This window comes from Penaeus monodon, chromosome 19 (assembly GCF_015228065.2).
Source record: "Penaeus monodon isolate SGIC_2016 chromosome 19, NSTDA_Pmon_1, whole genome shotgun sequence".
Classification (NCBI taxonomy): Eukaryota; Metazoa; Arthropoda; class Malacostraca; order Decapoda; family Penaeidae; genus Penaeus; species Penaeus monodon.
Window position 1 is genome coordinate 25,575,358 of NC_051404.1, and position 320 is coordinate 25,575,677.

A 320-nucleotide genomic window follows, 5' to 3' on the forward strand; every position below is an offset into this window, starting at 1 on the left:
CCCATAATACAAAAAGTCACGTCAAAATAATATTCTTACAAACACTCATAATCCCCCGCATTCTACTAGATAGGCTGCCCCAACACTAAACACTCAAAGCAACAATTTCACCAGCTTTCAGTAGTAAAACTAAAAAACCATCTAAACTCCTAAACTTAGCTATTCCCCCACTCCTCGCCTCAATAAAGGGGATCGCATCATTTTTTTTAAAAGTTAACGAACCCCGAGTCTTTCTGCAGTGTTTTGGAGCGGTAGGGAGCTTGTTTTGGTCCTCCTAAAAGTAAACCCATGCGCCCTTTCCCTACTGCTTTTGATATAAA